This window comes from Pyxicephalus adspersus, chromosome 4, assembly GCF_032062135.1.
Source record: "Pyxicephalus adspersus chromosome 4, UCB_Pads_2.0, whole genome shotgun sequence".
Lineage (NCBI taxonomy): Eukaryota > Metazoa > Chordata > Amphibia > Anura > Pyxicephalidae > Pyxicephalus > Pyxicephalus adspersus.
In genome coordinates, this window is record NC_092861.1 from 21,438,615 (window position 1) to 21,457,405 (window position 18,791).

Consider the following 18,791-nt stretch of genomic DNA (forward strand, 5'->3'; position numbering starts at 1 on the left):
GAGCTCAGCTATGAGATTAGCTGAACTGAATCTATTTTCCCTTATGAAGAGACATTTAAGGGAGATATGATCACCCTTAAATATATAAATGGCCCATATAGAGAATTTTTCCCCAATTATTCACTTTACAAAGAACAAGGGGGCACTCTGAGTCTGGACGAAAATAAGTTTAAGCTCTGGATAAGGAAGGGATTCTTCACAGTAAGGTCTGTGAAAATATGGAATCGGTTCCCTCAGGAAGTTGTTTCTGCAAGAACTATAAATTGCTTTAGGATGCTTTTCTAGAAGCACAGAATATAAATGAGTATTAAGGCTTTAAAGTAAAGATAACAGAGACTGTTGATTCAGAGAACTGATTGCCTCATGGAATAAGGACATTTTTTCCCTGTTGAAGCAAATTGTACCAGGTTTTTTTTTTGCCTTCCTCTGGACCAACTATGTCCATAGGATTTATTTATCTAGGATATGTTTATTTCCCTTGTGGTTGATCTATGATCCCTAGTGGTTGAACTGCTATGTAACTATCCCCTTGCTATATCCTGTACAGGAGAGGGAAGAGCAGGAAATAAGCTGACATGGAACATGGTGATAGGTTTGGAGAGCTGAGAGAACAGAAAGATAAGCTCAAAAAAGTCTGCCTCTGTTTTTACATTTCAAACAGAGAAAGTGGCATCAACCTCCTAGCTTTAATTTGGAGATATGTACATTTTTGGAATGATGCACATAGCATAGTAACATTTAGCAGGTAAAACAGCTCCCAGCTACTTGAATTTATGCTTGAAAATATCATTTAACTATCATACAAGCCCAAAAGATTCCAACTATCCAGTTCACTGCCGCCCCTAGAGCAGTGTTTGCAGTGTACACATTTTTAGTAAAGTAGCCAACTTCGCACCAGATTTGGCTGGCATTGTGTGCTTGACTTAGGTGAAGGTCATTCGCCTGTAGAATGATACAGCAGCCTAAAAGGACTCACGCAAGTTCAACACTTCAATAGACAAGGCATAAAACCAAATTTTTAATAAACAAAGACCTACTGCAAATAATTAAAATCAATTTGTTATATTTTATTGCTTCCTACCAACACATTGTAATGTGAATGGGCATGCATACCTTGGAATTTTAATTTGTTCCAGGAATGTAAAGCAGAAAAAAAGGAGAACATGCAAAACTAGCTTTTATTTCTAGACTACATACTTTTGTTATTATTCTGTTATTTTTCCTAATATGGGAATGTATCTATAGATGTGCCATACTCTAACATAACTTGCATATCTTAATATCCTACTCATGTGACCAATAAGTGGATCCATAGCATGATTAGGCATTACCCACAACTTACAGAGCAGAAACTACCTTCTATTCCCACTTTGAAACACTTTTGGAACTCACATTTTACTTGTTTTTTTGTGGACTTTTCTGGCTTCTCTGCTTTGTTTGCAAGGATATGTTGGACTTCATGTGGACTTCATGCATTTCCATACAACAATAAATATGTGAAATATACTTCTACATACACTCCTATTGATTACCATTACTTTGTAAACCATAAAATTATTTAGCCTTCTGTTTCTGGAAGTGCAGGATCCCAGCACTACTCTAGGGGTGTTCTATGATTTCATGCAATGCATGCTTTTCTAACTGCCTTCTATCCTTTGCAATACCAGGGAATACAATTTGAATCTGACACCAACGACACAAACAGCAGCAGATGCTGCAAGCAGACAAAATAGGAGAATTCCAGGCCTCCCTGCTTTCTGAGATGTTCCTATTATTAAACAGGATTTATATAGCGCCAAATATTACGAAATGCTGTACATTAAATAGGGGTAGGAAATGACAGATACAAGTGACACAGGAAGAGGAGAGGACCCTGCCCCAAAGAGCTTACAATCTAGGAGGTGGGAGAAGTATCACACTTATAGACTATTTGATTTCTTACTATAAAAACATTAACATCAAGCAAAAAAAAAAACAAAAAAAACAAAAAAAAAAAAAACAGGAAAAAGAGGTCCTAGAGGTTTCTCTTACAGATCCGTTGTGTTTCTGTGCAAACATTACCTATCACACCGAAACCCCACAGCACACTGTGCATTCTTGGGCCTGCACTAATGGTACAGATTTGTTTGCTGTATAAAAGAGGGGTCCATACTGATGAGTGGAGACACAACACTAACTCCTGCCCCCACTGCCACAACCTAAAAGCCTGGTCTATAATAACAAACCAGACGAAAGCAAATTCAACTAGTACATAATAGTCATATTTGTAATGGAAAAGTTGTTTAACACTTTACCCACTGACTGAAGAAAAAATGTAGTATTCAAGACTTGTGTTGATTTGAGTTATTTGCAGACCGATTTTCAATGTTTTTTAATGGTTAGGCACAGCATTGGTTCATAAGGTAATATGTTGCAAGACTTATATTATCCAAATGGGTTTCAGCATAGTTCTATTTTTAAAGCATTTCTATTGAACTTTATACTACAGTGTTTCTAAACAGGATGTCATGGAACCCTACAGTTGGGGGTGTTAAAGCGTATTTAAACCTAACATTTTTTACTTTACATAAATACAGTACATTTTTTACTGCAACACCTCCTTTAAGCCATCAAAGACTTAATGGGAGAGCTGAGCCTCCCGGAATACCTACCTCATGAATGCCGGGAGGCTTCGGCTGCTACTTCTTGGTTGGTCTCGGGGCATTTTACCAGAGAAAGACGCCAAACTAACGCATGCACAGGGCTCTTTTTTTCTCCCCCTTAGAGCGGCTACGTCACCCGATCTTGCACCTGTGCAATGTGAGATTGGGTGACGTAGCAGGAATGCAAAGAAGACGACGACGAGGTACAGGATCGTGGGAAGGAACAACTCCATTGAAGTTAAAGGTAAGTGTGATTTTTTTTATTTAGTTTAGTTCTGCTTTAGGCAACGGGAAATTTGTGCCTTTCAGGTCAGTTTAACTGACACGAATGATCTTTTTAGCTCAGTAAGAAATGATGTCCTTCCCAAAGGCCAGCAATGCAAGATGCATTTCCCGCTGATCTGAAAATTATCTGATCTGAAGTTTATTTCAGGGGTTTCCCTATGCAAAAAGGGTTGAGAAAGGCTGATTCTTCTACTATTATGCCATATGTAAATGAACACCTGACCAACACATTTATTTGAGCTTGTTACATACTTAGGTTGGGAAAAAAAAATACATAATCCAAAAAAATCCATCAAGTACACCAGAAAATGTGGGGAAAATACTTCCATCTTGTAAAGCAATTGAATGTTCCTTGGATCAACAGCGTCTAGCGTCATTCCTTTTAACCTTAACATTCACATACAGTCTGTGCTTCTGGAAACAATTACACTTTTTCCTAAAGCAATCTATAGAACCTCCTCCTATAGACTGAATACTTCATTCCAAAACCAAAAGCCATGAATATGGTACTAGTAGGCTTCTTCTGCAGCTAAAACAGCCTCTATGTTCTGGGAAGGGTTTCCACCAGACTTTGGAATGTGTTTGGGAAATTGTGTCTATACACTCTTTAAACAGCATTTATGAGGTCAAGTACTTGGTTTAGGTTTGGTTTTAAGATCAAGCTTGTAAATAACATTACAATTCATCCACCAATCATCTTAAACATCTTTTGTATGTTACAGCAGTAACAGTACCCATTACTGGAAACATTTAAACCCAATAACTTGAGTGTTCACATTTACCCATATAGGGTGTCATGTTCAGGTGTCCATGTTTGAGGATACCAGGCATGAAAATAAAGTTTTTTTTCTGGCCAGCTAACAAAAGTAAACTTTTATACATTTCTAACACCAGATAATCATTTTTTTAGAAGCAAGGAAAGTACAAAATAATAGGTCAGAATACCAATTATCATCAATTTCGTGCAAATTCAATTACACATGATGCTGGTTTATACCAAAATAATGAGGTCTATTTATTAACGCTGGAAAATCTGTGTAATGGCTTCAGTTCTTGTGGTGGAGAAAATCCTAATCTAACTGGATGGGTAAAAATTTAAACAGCAAAAGGAAAGATTATCCTTCACTAGGGGCACAGACAAGAATAAATATATGGCAGGGTTTCCAGCATTGCAGTATCTTCAATTTATATTCCCATCTTCAAAGCATTTTACAACAATACACAGGCAAATAAGTCTTTTGAAAAAGTTAGCAGGTCACTTGTAATGGTTTGGCAAAATTTATGTTGATTGAGATTCTTGGTGGCCTTAGGCTACGTACACACATGCCATAATTGTCTTTGGAAAGGATCTTTCACGATCCTTTCCAACGACTGCATGATGCATGAACGAGTGCTGTACATACAGCATGGCTCTGCTCTATGGAGCGGCATCCCGCTGTGCTTTCTCCCCCTACACTTCCATTATGATCCTTCGTCGTCCATCGTACGTGGATCTGCCAGGATGGTGGTTTGGGCGACGAGCGCTGTAGACATGCCAGATTCAGACAAGAACCATTGAACATGTGCACGTAGCCTTACTGTACATGTGATGACTACCACATTGCCTGAAGTCCAAGTGAACCAGAATGTTGCCAAATACGGTTTAATTTCCTAATTCAGACCCAAAGTTCCTATAGAATAAAATAAAGCATGTACTTCCTAACCCTCCTTTGCTCAATAGAATCAATTCCTAATATGACAAGAGTGCAAAGAAAGGGTTGTGAGAAAAAAAATTAATGGTCTGGATTTTTCTGTATGACCTAACACCACACCGCATGTTTGATTTAATGGATCTCCGAAGTGATCAAGACAGAATTGGAGCTCAAAGCCTCCTGGGATACCTACGTCACACATCCTGAGAGGCTCTTGGCTGCTCTTTCTGCGCATGCCCTAACTTCAGGCATGCGCAGAAGGGGCCCTTTCATCACTAGTAAAAAAAAAAAACGGTCAACCTCACGCATGAGCAGTGAGATTGTCAATCTTTTTTTCCCCCAATCGTGTGTCTGCGCAGTGCGAGATTGGGTGATGCAGCAAGAAGAACCCGAAAGAAGAGAGAAGAAAATGTTGGTGTCTGGTGCTTCCTCTGAGCTGGGCCGAAGAGGGATACCGGGACAACGCAGGACCCAATGAAGTAAACCTCCGAATGGATAGACTGATCTGTGGAATTAAAGTCAAGTGTGTTTTTTATTTTGGGTTAAATTGCTATAAAAATACTGTATACTACTGAATGTGTGTGTTGAATGTCTATATCCCAGGCAATATGAATATGCCATGGCTACACATGTGCAGCCCTCTAGCTCTGCAGGCTTAGCTACCCTCTAAAATTGCCCTATGGTCTTCACATTTCCACAAATTATTTGTACTTTGGATATTTGTAAGCACATCAGTTACTTTCTACCAATTAATATTTGCTTGAGTAAATACAGTTTCTGTATGGCTGCTCTTTGTAGAGTAAACTGTAGCGGCTTACAGGGATTACCGAGCTTCCTGCATGAATAGAAATCCAGCGTTGAGCTTTTTAGGCTACGGCAAACAAACTATTCCAGGACAAACGACCAGCTCTGATTCATGAGTAAATTATGAGGACTCCGTTCCTCAGCCTTACAATGCACCCATCTTTACTCCTATCTTATTAGCACAGTGTTTACTTTTCATGGGTGACAGGATTTAAAAGGGAAATAAAGCCTTGTCTTTATTATATAATCCCATTTTCCATAGCACCGACGGAAAATAGACGCAGGCATACATTGACAATTTTATCAACAAGGGGAAAAAAAAGGACTCTAAATTAGACCTATAAATTAGGTTTACAATTCTCATCTAAATATACTGAATTTTTAGATCTACGTTTTTGGTTTTGAAGAAATTGTGACCTTTTAAGACGCTGTGCTAACTTAAAATAATTATAAACATTACAAAAGTTTTTACAGAAAGTTCTGCTTAATTTTTAAAAAAACAAACATATATATATATATATATATATATATATATATATATATATATATATATATATCTCATACTGGGCGGATATTCTGTAGAGTATATTGCATTGAACCCTTTCGGTTCCTTAATCCATCACAAAAAATGATTCATGTTTCAAAGTATTCACGTTCGACTCGTTTCGCAGATTTCATTCTGCCTCCTCAAGATGTGGATATTTTACATCTATTATATTCACTGCCAATTTATAAATACATTCAATGCCTAGAAGTCATGTCGCTTTCCATTTCCTGGTAGCTCTAAACATCAACACCCAGCCCAGGTGACCTCCTTAATTACACTGCAAAGTTTTACTCCAAATTTTAGCCCGGGTCTCCAATACTTTCAATGCCCGATTTCTAGTTCTACAACAGCTCCATCCCTGGACCATAACATCGGATAAACGTATTGTAGCATATTGCGTGACGACATCCCTTTTGGTTCTGTATTTAAAGAACCCAAATTCAAAATCCTCCCCAAAACATTGCTCCCATTTCCTTCAATAAATCAGCCCAAGCTCCAATTGATTTAATTTAAAGGGCAAGCGTATGCAAGTGTAACACTTATTACAGCTATCGATTACCACTCAAATATTGGTGTGTATTGTGACACGTCAAGAATTTATTCATGCAGACTTGACAAGTTATTGATTTAAACTTTGCCGACAGCTTACACATCAGTAAAGATGCAAATGCATTGTAAGCCACAATTTCCTATTCGCATTTTAAATTTATGAACTACATACATATGCACAAAAACAATTTAGTGCTGCCAGTAATTTGTGGGTATCCTGTAAGCCCTATAATTATGACCACGTCCTACTGACTGCACTCTTAGTATTATTAGTAGTAGTAGTATTAGTAGTAGTCTATTATGCCCCAACTGTCAAATACCCTTTTATTGTGACCCAGATTCCAAGAGTATTTTGTAATGAATGCGATCACCTGCAGCGTTGTGCTTTGTAAATGTGGTTGATGCTCTGCTGGCTTGATGACGCAATATTGAAAAAGAGAGAAGAAAAATTCAAAACCCAGGTGGAGAGCCCAATCATGTGCCATGTCAAAATACCATAACTGGCTGTCAACCGTTTATAGACATCTCATGCGATAGAAGCACCGCAAATTATAAATAACTAAATACAAAATATATATAAAAAAAAGGAGAGAACCGCCACTCCAATGCTACTAAAAACAAGACTGGAATTCAAAATATTACAGTTGACCCCAGAACAAAATAGGTAAGAGGAAACCTTTGGTATATTTTCTTATACATGAGAGTTTAACTCACTGGAAGCCATTAAACTTCTTTTAAAAACATTATTTTGAGATTTTGCAAAGTTTAAGATAAATCATTTATGTATTATAAACAATGAAGAATCGTTCAAATATCTAAGTAGAACATAAAGAAAATGGAGATTATAAGAGAGGGGAGAAGGAAGGAGGGAAGGGAGAAGGGGTCAGTCCCATACAGTTTTATATAAATGATGATAACCATTCCTAAATCATTTTGTTCCAGTGTCTTTTAAGCCAATCTCAAAGTGGTAAAAGAATGCGGTACAGAGATATTATAAACTCTACCAAGTACAGTACTTGAAATTTCGGGATCGTTCCTCCGCAATTGATACCCTGTAAATAAAATAATTCGAAATGATCGGTTTGTCATCCGTTGTTCCGGCTTCTAGCATCTCTCTGTAAAAGACTGTCCTCAAGGAGGTAACCACCTGCTGAAGGGTGAGAGTGGAGCCATTCCAGCATAATTGCCCTCTTGGCCACCTGAAGCCATACATTTTACAAATGGCCCCAGAAAGAAGGGGAAATCGTTGGAAGATTTCTTTGACTTACTGTCCCACAGATTTAGTTGGAAGTTAAAGGGAAATTTCTACAATAGTACACAGACAGCAAAAAAGTCTATTTAGAACTTTGACAGCCCTAAAGTAAAGTATTGCCAAAATGGTTTCTCACTCCAGTGAACAAGGGCCATAGACAGGCTAGGATTTTCATATAAAAAGTAACTTTCTGACCTTACAAATTTTGGTGCTTATAGTTGTACAGCCTTTACTTTACTGTATTAAAAAATGAATTAAAAATATGTATTTTTTTTCAATTTCTTCCTAAATATTGAATTTTAGGTCTGGGGTGTAATTGGTACATCCATTCTTTTGACTCTACTTCTCCTCATGTTCGGATAGTTACGTGTCACTGTACCATCATTTTCCCTATAATTCAGTGGCAGGTGTAGTATTCTGATGTTTACATTTCACACAGTTGTGCGTTTCAACCTGGAAGGATGAATCAAGTCTTTGTTTGGGTTGGTGATAACATTTAACAGGTTGTCACAGCTACCAAACAAACACTCTATATAGAGAGTCACTATGAAAAATCGGCGCAGTAACTGATCACCACTATAAAATCACCAGCAGGATTGTAATTTCAGTATGGCTGAATGGGTTTATATTCCGCTGATTGAACGGACTCCATTCTAAGCACAACCATCAGGGATTTATAGGAACCCAACAGAGTATTTACAGCGAATTAACTATATGCGACACTAGTGCAACACATAAATGACAAATCTTTTAAAATTTTTCAGCAGACTATTCAATATAATCACAACCATTTCATGTATACAGATTCTCTGTGGAATAACTATCTGGATATAAGGCAGTGTAGTATTATTACTGCAAAATATTTACTAATTTATTCTCATCAAACATCAACATAAGAAATTATAACTAGGCAAAAACAAAATGGGTTTTAGGCTGCAATTTCATAACCTATGTTCCATGTATACCTGGAGTTCATGTTTTGATCAACAAACCTTCTGTTTGAGGCTACCTACATAGTTCCTGGACCACAGTAAGGAACGGGACACCAATAATCATGTTTGCCACGTGTAAGGGGCGTCTGGTCGCCACCAGCATAAAGCAGGGGTTCACTGTCCCCGCCAACTTTTATTAAAGGGGCAACATCGCACTGACCCTCAACAATCTGATTTTAGCGGGCTGATAACCTTGGAGAGATGTGCACTCAGCCTGTACTGCATTTATTACAGTTCTGTTGCTCCCAGCGATCCCTCTGGACTACATAACTCCCCCATGAATCCTAAATAAGAAAACAAAATGCAGCCAGGAAGATCTAAGGACAAATAAGTTGAAATCCATTCCATTGGAAAAATAATGTCAGATTAATACACTTTGAAGTCCAAATACAAACAGTTTCCCAATTCATTTACATCTAGTTAATCAAAATAACTTAAAGCGTACCTAAACTCACAATTTTCACTTTATATAAAAGGGTAGACAACCCTTTAATACAAAGTAAAAATTGTTTGCTTGTGTTTTTCTTTTTTTTAAAAAAAGGTGCATTACCGCACCCTTAATTGAATGGGAGCACAAAACCTTCAGGGATACCTACGTCACACATCCCGGGAGGGCTCTAGGCTGCTCCTTCTGCACATGCCTGAGCATCTCGGGCATGCACAAAAAGAGCCCCATCATCAATAGGGAAAAAATAGCTGATCTTAGCAAGTTTTTTCCCAACCTACATCACCTGATCTTGCACCTGCAGAGTGCGAGATTGGATGACACAGAAACAGGAACCCGGAAGAAGAGAGGAGAAGATGGCAGCGCCTGGTGCTCGCTCCTCGCCAGGCCGAAGACAGATACTGGGACGACACGGGACCCGATGGAAGAAACCTCCTGACGGACAGACTGATCTGCGAGATTGAAGGCGAGTGTGATTTTATTGTTTTGGGTTAGTTTTGGGTTTAGTTCTGCTTTAAGATTTTGGAAACACAAGAAGTCATTAATCCCAGCTACATGCTTAGATTACCGCAACAAGGTCTAAAACCCCACCAGCAATGCACCAACTTGTGAAAAATACTCATTTACCAGGCCAAAAAAAAAAAAAAAAAAAGAATCTATCTTGTTTAAAGCTGCAGCAATTAGATCTGTCAGCAAACAGATGTAGAAACTTTCTCCCTGGTGTTACAAGTCAACATACATTTAGACTGCGTATTTTGCCCAGTAGCTGCATGCCTTGGGCAATCCACGAAGAAGAAAATGAAAAATGTTTCTGAAGCACGTTATATCTCAAGCTATATCAAGTTTCAGTCACTAGTGATGGTCGACTTTTAAAGTTATACTAAAGGTTGTGCTGGATCGCTAGTAGTTCAAAAAAGATAAAGACTCTTGCAGCTCTCAAATAGTAAAAAAAACACTTTAGAAATGATTAATGTCAAAAATGATTAAAGTATTGCAAGTCTATTTGGGCAGTTTGTGAAAAAACTTACCCTGCACTCTCTCCCCATCAACCAACAAGATCCCTTCAACAAACTAGCAATAATCAATGCTTTTTCAGCAGTTTGGTTTAGAGTGCTAACCCTTCCCCCTCCTACTCTAAATGAAATATGTAGGGGATTACACTATTGCCCTATCACCACTTATTGTGTCAGACAACCTATGCCTTGCCAGGGACGCCCATATTATTCTAAACACAACCCAATGAAGAAGAACAAAGGTTGTCAATATTCTAGAGAACCTTGGGTGTGGGCAGCAGTATTTAGCCTTCTTCTCAGTTTGACTGTCCTTGGCCTGCCCTTTTCAGTTAGATTTGTAGACTGCAAATGAATCTGTCCGGGAATGACCACTTCTGCGGACCAACATCCACCCATCAAGGCATTTTGATGTTGGAAAAACTCCTCCAAAGTGTATAAACACAAACAAAAATGGTTTAGAAAAATTGGAATTTTATATTTATTGGCTTTTAAAAGCAGAACTAAACCCAGTTATGCTAACCTGTCCCGGTTTCATTGCATGACACCACCATCTTGATAGGTAATCCTGGCCTGACCTAACTCCTGTGCAGGCGCATGCGAGTTCATTCAGTACCGGTAACTGCAGGGGAAGCCGGAATGTGCTGGGTATTCCGACAACCATTGTTGAGCTGCACACCCACAGCTCTGCAACTTTTAACAGCTCAAGCAGGCAATCAGGAAGGTAAGAATGGTTACTGTAGAAGGATCATTGACTGTCCCTTTCTGCAATAAAGCCCTTGCTGATCACAAATTTGTAAATTAGAACTCAATTTGGAGAAACAAAGCAAGCAAAATACGTAACCTGGTGACCTTGGCATATAAAGCCTCCCTAAAAGCCATCATTGGATTAGATTACAATGGAACCAAGTGTACAATATAGCCCTAACAATTGTCTCCTTATGTTTGCTGATAATCCACTGCAAGAGTTAGAGATTATTCTTCCCTGCGGCAAACATAAACCAAACCTCAACCTGCTTTTTGACAGTCCAAAAATGACAACACCAAATGGCTTCCAGTAATCATCCCTAAATCAAAAGACAGTTAACCGTAAAGCAAATGCATCTGCCTTGGCACGTGTTGGCCCTTTCAATATAAGAATTTGAGAATCTAGAATGTAGAGCGCAGCTCTGTACTCAACAATACATGCTTAAATTAGTTTTTTTAAAGCAAACAGACTAAGTAGTTGATTTTGGCTTGGCATCTGCCTTTTGCATTATGCAGCAATGCTTAGATCGGGAGAAAGACCAAGAGTTCCCAATTAATTGTGCTGCAGTGCAAGGAGCCGGGTCCACTGTATCTCATTTCATTATTATTATTATTAATAAACAGGATTTATATAGCGCCAACATATTACGCAGCGCTGTACATTAAATAGGTCATTGTTTGGTGTTAGGCTGGGGAGAAGACATGTAAATATTACTTAGTGTTGCAGAGTATATTTAGGTCCTCTCCCCAGTCAGGGTTGTGATGTGTGAAAACTATTTAAATCCAAGAACTGGATGGACAGAAATCTGTATGTAGGAGAACATTTACAGATTGAATGCAAATGCTTTTACGGAAAATTTAGCTACAGAGGGTATACATAGAGAATACATAGATAATACCTAAATGATGCAGATTATAAACCCTTACCAGAGGGGAGATTTCTTCATCAAAACCCAGAGTGTGCACAGTGCCTGTCAGAAGAGGAACTATAACAGAGTATAAAAACATATCATTAGCTCACAACTCATAAGTTACATTCAGAAGAGATCTGTAATTAGTCTGGTCAAGATAAAACAAGAAGAGAATCACTTTATTGTTAGGATTTAGAGACCCTAAAGACAAGGATTGTGGGTGTGGATATGCATGTCATAATATTTGTGGATACTTCTTCACCACATAAAGCCATAAACTAAGAACTAAACTTAACTACTAGACTATAGAAATTAAAGTTAACAATGAACCTCTCTAATTTGCTCCAATAAAACTGAGATTTGCTGTATATACTTGGGTAAAAACTAAGATTTCCCCCTACAAAATGCCATTAGAAAAAGAATCAGTAGAGGGCACTGTGCCCTCATGTACAAACTCTTGGCCGGGATGGTTTGTTACACACTTTACATGAGGACACAGCATCATCTAGTAGTGGCCAACAATAATGCACAAAAGATCATTTAAGAGCAAGTGATCAAAACGCAAAAATACATATTACTTTAACCTGTAAATGGAGAAAAAGAAGATTTATAGATATGCAAGTCCATATGATCCATTATATATATATATTTTTTTTTTATTTCACACCTATTTTGAAAATTGTTCTAGAATAGTTAGGTGGGGGAAGGTTGTGAAAAAAAGCAGACCGTATTTTTTTATACCAAGGTCCATGGTTAAAAAAAAAAGTTAAAATGTTGAATTCTCTCTGTCGAAGCTGCGGAAGCTTGGGACTTGAATCCAGAGGAAATTCCAGACACCAGTCTGTTTTGCTTTGTATTCACTAAAAGTTCTAAAAATGATTCACAAGCTGTTTGTAAAGTACAAAAATTTGTTAGCAAAAGGGGGAAGTTTATCAACCCCCCATCTTTGATAAAGCCGATATTCTTTTATACTATAAAAAGAAAAAAGTTGATTGCCATAACAACAAAGTACAAACTTAGGGTGGGTGAAATATGTAATGTAACTTGTTTCCATTAATTTGTATGTCACGTCAGACAGAAAATGACGAAAAGGTAACAAAAATACAAAACTGGCAGGAATTCCAACCTTCCTCTGCCTCAACTCAAGATAAAAAATTGGTCTGTTGCCGAGTGCTCGTTACAGGGAATTGTATTGATTGAATGGAACCCCAGATAGAAGGTAAAACCTAACAGATGTTCTAATTCTTTCAGGCTCCATCCAAAAGAAAAATGAAAAATTTTGGATAGAAATACATTTTTAAAGTAAAACTATGGTCAGGAAGCAGGCAATATTAACAAGGTGTAAACTCGAAAATAAGCCCTGGCTGACGTTGGTAAGTCCATACATTGTGGAAAAATTAATTCTCAGTAACTTATCAGCTTTACTTTGGGTATTTTAACCACCTTGCAATTAGAGGTTGGCAGCCTGCCAGCGAGGTGCACAGGAAAAGAAAAGTGCTCAGACCCAACTTTAATGACTTCACTGCTTTCACTGAATGTTGAAGATGAATTGCTGCACAGTAGATGTAACTACTGAGATCAGGGTTTTATTTTACTGCTTGCAAAGAATATAATTTGAATGTCCATATCCTGGCCACAGCGCTATATTACGTGTTACTGAGAACCAGCAATGATTGGGTCTATATAGGAATTTTAATATTTAGTGCTTGGGAGACACCACACCCTTGTGTATCCATGGAGCAGAAGCATCAGCACCCCAAGATTGAAGACTTGATTGGGGAGTAACAACTCCATTTCTGCTCTGCTTTTTTTTCCTTCCATTTTTACCCTTGGCTTTTGGTTTCTGCATTATTCAAGCAAACTAGTTTGCTGTAACCTAAAACCAGACCCAGCATTAAAAACCACTACTGCAAACATTTTCATGGATTAACTTTGTTTATATTTTATAAAGCCTTCACTTCTTAAAAAATATGGAAAGAAAATGTTAAATTTTTCCAAATCTGAGTTGCTTGTTCTATACAGAACTTTTAGTTTTAAACTTCAAACTTTCATAAATGACTTATTTCTTGATTTATTCCAATTAATGAAACATTAAACCACACAGCTTTTTTTCTCCCCCAGCCATGCTGCAGTTTAGTATCAATTATTAACTCCCCTTCAAACACAGCAAACACTCCAGCTACTTAATTACATCCAGCCCTCCACAATGTTTATACAAGGAATGAAAAGTTAATATTTCCAGCATCCATCTGGCTGCAGAAAGAAAAATTTTAGAGCGAAGCATTACCACATTTAAAGTGTTACTCCACCTCTGACAAATTCAATGTGAACACTTGTGGTACACATCCAATTATCAGCTATCCAAAATGTTTTTAGTGCTTTTACTGATAAACTTTTACTCCTGACTTCTGTTCTGTGGTATTGGTATGACAGTAATCTAGTTTTGTTGTGTGGACAAAATATGCATCCATAGTTCCCCAGTGATAAAAAAAAGAAAAAAAATTACAAAAAGCTTAACCACAAAAAGCACATAATATTATTATTGATATTATTACACAGTATTTATACAGCACTGTACAAAGTCTATAGTCATGTCACTAGCAGTACCCCAAAAGGGGCTCTACCATAGTCATATGTCAATTTTGGGAGAGAAGCCAATTAACCTAACTGCATGTTTTTGGATTGTAGGAAGAAGCCAGTGAACCCAGAGGAAACCCACACAAACATGGGGAGAACCTGCAAACTCCATGCAGCTAGTGTCCTGGCCAATATTCTAATCTGCGACCTAGTCCTGCAGAGTGCTAACCACAGAGCCACCATGCTGTTCATACTTCTTAACCCTTTTGACATTCAAGGCACATTTATAGGCTTACATCGGAGTGGGAAGAACCTGCAACTGACGAATTAACAGCAAGCTGTAAAATAGCTTAATAGCTTGCAGACAAATTGGCCAACCCGTGTTCCTGTTTGTGCACAAATGGCTATAAAGCAATGTAATCTATTTTTGGGCAAATGTAGACTAGTGGTCACATGGATACCCAAACACCTAGCTTCCCAGGGTTCCCTGTCAAGTGCCAATCAAAATCCTATTTTGTATACTGTGAAAGAGGAGACTTACCAGGGTGCACTCAGACACAGCTGAAAAAAAGGTAGATATTCACAAACTTAAAAAGAGTAACTGTACTATTCATTAAAACACACTACTTCCTAATAAAACACCTGTACAAGTTGCTAATAAAGAACCAGAGCTTATAACCAATGTGCATAAAAAAGAGAGTCTGGGTAGGAGTGACCATAACTTGATTTCATTTAATGTAAGCTGTAAACAGGAAGTAAAAACAGGAAAGATAAAAACATTTAAATTTTAAGAGCAAATATTTCATTAAGGGCAGCTCTGTGACTTGGACTGGGAGACAATATTGTCCTCAAAGAACACAGAACAGAAATGGGAATGTTTCAAGTCTGTTCTACACAAGCAAACTGAAAAATATATTGCAATGGGTAATACGTTTAAAATTAAAACCTATGTGGCCCACAGCTCATGTTAAAGCCATAAACAAGAAAAGGGCATTCCAAAAATATATAAAAATGAAGTATCACCTTCACATTTGAAAATGATAAATATAACAAAATATGTAAAAAGGAGAAAATGTGCAAAGCTTCAAAATGAAAGACAGATTGAAAAGGAAAGTAGGGCAAACCCCCAAATTTTTTAAAAAATAAATTAATAGCAAAAAGTTTAGATCTGAGCATGTAGGCCCTTAAAGGATGTTTCTGGGTTGGTAACTAGGGATAAAGAAATAGGTGGATTGGCTAAACATTTTTTTTTTTTTTTTTAAGCTCTGTGTACACAAAGGAAAATGGCAGAGCTCAAGTCAAAATTCATAACAGCAATGTCACTGCCTTAAACTATTCACTATATGGCTCAAAGTTGATATGATTGAGAAACAGTTGGGCAAAATTAAGGTTGACAAAGCATCAAGACCTGATGGATTACATCCACATGTCCTCAAAGAGCTGAGCTCAGTTATTTCAAAGCAATTATTTCTAATTTTTAAAGACTTAATCACTGGCATTGTACCAATGAATTGGTGCAAGGACAAAGTGGTTTCTATGTTCAAAAAAGGCAGCAAAGTCATTACCAGGTAACTAGACTGGATAGTTTAATGTCCATAGTTGGAAAGGTCCTAGAATGTTTGATAAAAAAAAAAAAAAAACCCAGAGGAGTTTCTGCTGAAAAATAATGTTATAAGTGATAGCCAACATAGTTGTCAAACAAATTTGGTGGACAGTGGAATGGCAGTTGATATAGTGTACTGTGACTTTGCTAAAGCATTTGACACCGTACCCCACAGACGGTTAATACGCAAGATAGGGTCAATAGCATTTGAAAAGTCAATCTGTAAATGGATAGAGAAGTGGCTTAATGATCGCATCCAGCGAGTTGTAATTAATGATTCATACTCTGAATGGTATAAGGTTATTAGTGGTGTACTCCGGGGTTCAGTGTTGGGACCATTACTGTTTAACATCCTTATAAATGATATAGAGTTTGGGATTAAAAGTACCATTTCTGTGTTTTCAGATGACACCAAACTATTTAATGGAATTAAGTCCATACAGGATGTCTATAATCTACAAGCAGACCTGGGTGTACTGTTTGATTGGGCAGCCAAGTGGCAAATGGCATTTAATATGTAAAGTTATGCACTTGGGGGGTTAACAACATGCATGCTTCATACTGTCTAGGGGGATTACATTTCGGGGGATTCAGAAATGGAAAAGGATCTGGGGGTTCTGGTTCTTAAAAACAGCATGCAATGCCAAGCTGCAATATCAAATACTAGAAAAGTTTATATATATATATATATATTTATTTATATATATTTATTAGACATACGAGGATGTGATGGACATCATTCTAAACACCAGAAAGTGAAAGGGTTACCAGCTGACAAGTTTTAATTACTACATCACATTCTAATGCTACGTATGCGTTTTTCTTGTAATTTAAAACATAGCAAATCTTGTTAACTTGGTGCTGTAGGAGAAAAGATGACCAGCAATTGTCTAATGCCGATTAAACAAAAATAGCAGCACCTGAGTCAATCTGCAGGATAAAAATGTTTGGTAATCCCAAGCTATTAAAGGATGAGCACTGCTACAACACTTAATGAATAGGACATCTCTGCCTGCACACACTAACCCTGTATATGAATACAGCTCTACAGGCAGGAATGAATAATAGGAAGCCATGCAGCCACTGTAAGTGAAACCAATATGCAACCAGGCCAATTTATAACCTTCCCTTCATTTTATCAGGCAAGGTACACAAAGATAAGTGACAAGTCCAAGTGTTGCAAAACTCGGCAGATACCTTCCCCAGGGAAATGACAACCTTCCACAGCTAGCCTATCACTGCCAATTGCTTTCAAAGCAATCTTATACAAGTGCCAGAATTGTGTGTACTCACTAATATTTGCAAAATACAACTGCTGCTTGTATAAATCATTGTGCTACAAGTAAAGAGCTCGTTGTCCCTGGACAAATATGATGGAACTTTGAGCCAAATGCATAAAGTTAAAGTGTAATCTGTATAATACTTAGCATGTGAGGGGGAACCACACCACGCAATTTTTTTACCTACACCCCAATGGCCATCACTTAGTTTCTATGCGCAAATTTAACAAAATAATCACTCTACCAATTATTCCTGTATGCAACAATATTCTGGAGGTACCACAAATAAAGCTCGGGGCAAGCCTGGAGAAACTAGGACAGTTAGAAGTGGTAAACTAAATCTTTAAATGTTTAATTACCAGTGGCATGTATTAATTTGATATATTACTATAAATAAGACTGGAGTTTAAAGCTTTTACTAATAAACAATCAGGCAGGTCATTATTGTAGGAAGACCCAGGCAATGTCCCTTCTACTATACTCTTTCCTACATGCCTGATCACTCCGGGGTACCTGGCAAAAAGCCAAGCTGCTCGTGCGGTTCACCCTGTACGTGCCTGCTCACCTGAATGGGAGTTAGGTCATCCGAGTCTGATCAATCAAAATAACTGATCCAAAACTGGAAGAAATAAAATGGTGATGTCCTGCAAAGGAACAGGGACAGGTAACGCCTCTTAAGTTTCTTTTTAAGTTTAAGATGTCAAGCCACATGGTAGTAATAATAAGTTATCAATTTCTTCAGCGTCGTCAATATTTATATTCTACCAGATCACTTCCAACATTATTCCCCAAAAATCTGACTACACAGAATGATGGCCAAGCAAGTTTCCAGGACTCCTATGAAACTTGTTAACTTTGCTTTGGAATTAAAGAATTAAATACTTCCTGATAACATCAGCAAAACAGTCAGAATTTTCTACTGGTTACTCTTTCCCAGAACCATTAAAGTGCTCAAAAAAAAAGTCAAGGGAATTAATTTATTTACCAAGAAAGCAAATAGCCAGTGTATCTAAACAGAATTTAAAAAAAAAGTAGACCATGTAGTAGTAATAGAAAATTACTCATGAAACTTTTCAGAGTCACAATTTATCTCTTAGCTCAGTTGTAGACACAAGTATCTTTGCCAGGTATTCTGGGTTCATCTTGCAATATTTGCATATAACAATATAAAGTATACAGTAATGATTAGGAGGTCAGTAAAATAACACTGAGCAATCTTTACCACTAAATACATAGAAAAAGAACACACTTCTGCCAAGGACTCCCATTTACGAGAGATTGGTTAAACACAGAGACTGGTTCAACAACAACCCCCCCCCCAGTAACTATCTGCTTGGTATTCATCTGCACAGTTTAAAAGAACAAAAAAAAGTGAGACAACTAAGAAAGAAAAAAGAAATGGATTTTATACCAAATGAGAGGCAGTACCCCAAAAACAGGGCAGTAGGGAAGATTC

At 37.5% G+C, this 18,791-nt stretch overlaps 1 protein-coding gene across 2 annotated transcripts in view; it reads right to left on the minus strand.

The window, feature by feature from the left end:
• Positions 1-18,791, minus strand: part of HPCAL1 (hippocalcin like 1) — a 106,189-nt gene that overhangs the window by 53,919 nt on the left and 33,479 nt on the right. The window contains exon 2 of one of the 2 annotated variants that reach the window (XM_072407536.1): positions 11,892-11,950. The exons of the other annotated variant lie outside the window; for it this stretch is intronic. The gene's annotated coding sequence lies outside the window, so the exon portion shown is untranslated. The remainder of the gene's footprint in view (positions 1-11,891; positions 11,951-18,791) is intronic. 2 annotated transcript variants of the gene reach the window in all.